Below are 2,953 nucleotides of genomic sequence, written 5' to 3'. Positions count from 1 at the left end.
CCTTCTCTACTCAGTAAAAACTTCCTGATCACAAAGCACAGAGGAAGATCAGGGGATACTCAGAAAATCCCCTACACCTAGGACTCTCAAAGCTCTTCCTATATAAACCATATGAATTCTCTCTTAGGAAATACGCCAAAATAGGAATTGATTCTCCTAAATAAACAAGGAGATACGAAGGAAGTTGCCAGGCGGTTCAACCCTTAATTCACAATCATCTCATCCATTCTCTACCCAGTAAAAGCTTCTAGATCACAAGGCATATAGGAAGATCAGAGGATACTTGGAAACTCCCCTACAAAGAGTATGAGCTAAAGCTAAGGAATTCATTACCCAAGCAAGTTTCGTTACCACTATCTGCCAGTAGAACTCAAAGTTCTTCCTCCTCAGCCTCGACTTCAAGTACTATGGGTGTATTTGAGGCTTCTCTATCAAAACAAAAGAGGGGAACATGTGAATCACCTATTGAGAAAGCCTATACTATGAAAGCTCGAGGTAAATTAACTAGTGTTATTGCAAGGATGTTCTACTCAGGTGGTTTACCATTTAATCTTGCAAAAAAACCTTACTATTATCTTGCGTTCTTTATGGCGACTGCTCAAAGTAAAAATCTTTCGAGTTATATTCCTCCCGAGTACAATGCATTGAGAACTACATTTCTGCAAAGGGAGAGAGCAAATATTGAGAGGTTGCTAGAGCCTATTAAATCTACTTGGAATGATAAGGGTGTCAGTGTTGTTAGTGATGGGTGGACGGATGCTCAAAGGAGACCAATTATCAACTTCATGGCGGCTTCTGAAATTGGTTCGATGTTCTTGAAAGTAGTCAATTGCCAAGGTGTGTTTAAAGACAAGCATTTCATAACTAACTTGATCAAAGAGATGATTTAATCTATTGGACCTCTAAATGTGGTCCAAGTGATTACAGACAATGCCCCCGTGTGTAGGGGTGCTGACTTGTTTGTAGAGGAAGTATATCCATATATTTTTTGGACTCCTTGGGTAGTGCACACCTTGAACCTTGCACTAAAGAACATATGTGCAACAAAGAATACCAAAGTGAACTATTCAGAGTGTAAGTGGATTACCAAAGTTGTTGGAGATATGATGGTAGTTAAGAACTTCATTATGAACCACTCGATGCGGTTGTCTATGTTTAATGAGTACTCACATTTGAGGTTGCTTTCAGTTGCAGAGACACGCTTTGCTTCTAGCATTATTATGCTCAGAAGATTTAAAGTCATAAAGCAAGGCTTGTTGAATATGGTGATTAGTCCTAACTGGGCAAACTATAGGGAGGATGATGTTAGTAAAGCTGCTTTTGTCAAAAAGAAGATATTAGATGATTTGTGGTGGAATGATATTGATTACATACTTGCCTTCATTGAGCCGATGTATGAGATGCTAAGGAAAGCCAACACAGATCAGCCTTGTCTTCATTTGGTGTATGATATGTGGGATTCAATGATACAGAAGGTGAAGATTGCTATCTATAGCCATGAGAAAAAACTTGATTACGAGAGCTCAAATTTTTATGTAGTTGTCCACTGGATACTAGTGGCTCAATAGACTAAAAGCAACATACCGCTTCACTGTTTGGCTCACTCATTGAATCCCAAGTACTGTATAATAGCTTCTTCTCATTTCAATCTTTGTTATTTAATATATGTTCTTTTTACTAATAAAAAACACTATACTCATATAGGTACTATAGTGCAAAATGGCTCAATGAGTGTCCTACTCATGTTGCACCACACAAAGACGACGAGATTTCTGCCGAGAGATTAAAGTGTTTTGCAAGATACTTCCCTAATGAAGACGAGCGAAGAACAGTGAATATGGAGTTTGCTTATTTTTCTGCGGCTTTGAAGGAGTTTGGAAATGGTGAATCTATTGAGAATAGAGGATGTATGGAACCGAATGTGTGGTGGGTTAGTTATGGCTCTACTACGCCCTTGCTCCAAAGTTTAGCCTTAAAGCTAGTTGGACAACCATGTTCCTCTTCATGTTGTGAGAGGAATTGGAGTACTTACTCTTTCATAAACTCTTTGAAGAGGAACAAGATAACACCACAAAGAGGTGAATACTTGGTATTTGTTCATTCTAATCTTCGCCTCTTATCAAGAAAATCCAAGGAATACAAAGAAGGGGTGACTACCATGTGGGACAATGGGGGAGATACATTTGATAGCTTGGAGGGTGTTGGCATACTTGAAATAGCCGACCTTTCACTTGATGAACCGGAAATGGAGGCAATGCTTTTTACAAACGAGACAACTAGTATTGAGGATGAGCTCAATCAAATTGGAGAAGAAGCGAAAGAGGGAGAAGAAAATTGATCATGTTGTCTTGTGGAATTCTAGGGCTCTTTCTTTACTAATTACTATGTTTCTTGTGGCCTTCTGGGTTTTATTTTGGTTCTTGTTTTGTTAAGACTTAAGCGTTAAGACTTACGAGAAATTTGATTAAATACTATATTAATATGTTTGTTTAATTTTGTGGATGTTTATTTTGAGTAATCATAAATTTTATGATACATATGAATTAATTTATAAATTGTAATGTTTAATTATTAAAATAAAATAAAATTACATATATTATTTAATTCAGCGCCCGATTTGTGTCAGCGTCCTATTTTTTGAGTTCTGACCCAAGTCGCCATGTCTACATCCATGTCCGCGTCAGTGTCCGCATCCGTGTCCATGCAACATAGGACAAAACCATAGCTAAGGAAAAATAGTACAACATTCTTCAGGATCATTGAACTAGTTTTGGGCTTGCATAATACTACCTCATTAAAACCTTGCTAGGAAAACCCAGTAGGACAAATCCATAGCTAAGGAAAAAGAGTACAACGTATATGCCCTGGGAACATTTGATATTCACCTTTTTGATATGTTAGAGATTTGAATCTCTTCCTTGGCCAAAATGCGAAAACAAAGTATTTCCTTACT

At 37.6% G+C, this 2,953-nt stretch overlaps 1 pseudogene; it reads left to right on the top strand.

The window, feature by feature from the left end:
• The first annotated feature begins 407 nt into the window (after positions 1–407).
• On the top strand, positions 408–2,392 carry LOC147475049 (uncharacterized; annotated as a pseudogene).
• Positions 2,393–2,953: the final 561 nt, after the last annotated feature.

This window comes from Coptis chinensis, chromosome 9 (genome assembly GCF_015680905.1).
Source record: "Coptis chinensis isolate HL-2020 chromosome 9, ASM1568090v1, whole genome shotgun sequence".
In the NCBI taxonomy this organism is placed as follows: domain Eukaryota; kingdom Viridiplantae; phylum Streptophyta; class Magnoliopsida; order Ranunculales; family Ranunculaceae; genus Coptis; species Coptis chinensis.
The sequence above is the reverse complement of the archived record's forward strand: the minus strand, read 5'-3'. Positions and strand labels throughout refer to the sequence as shown.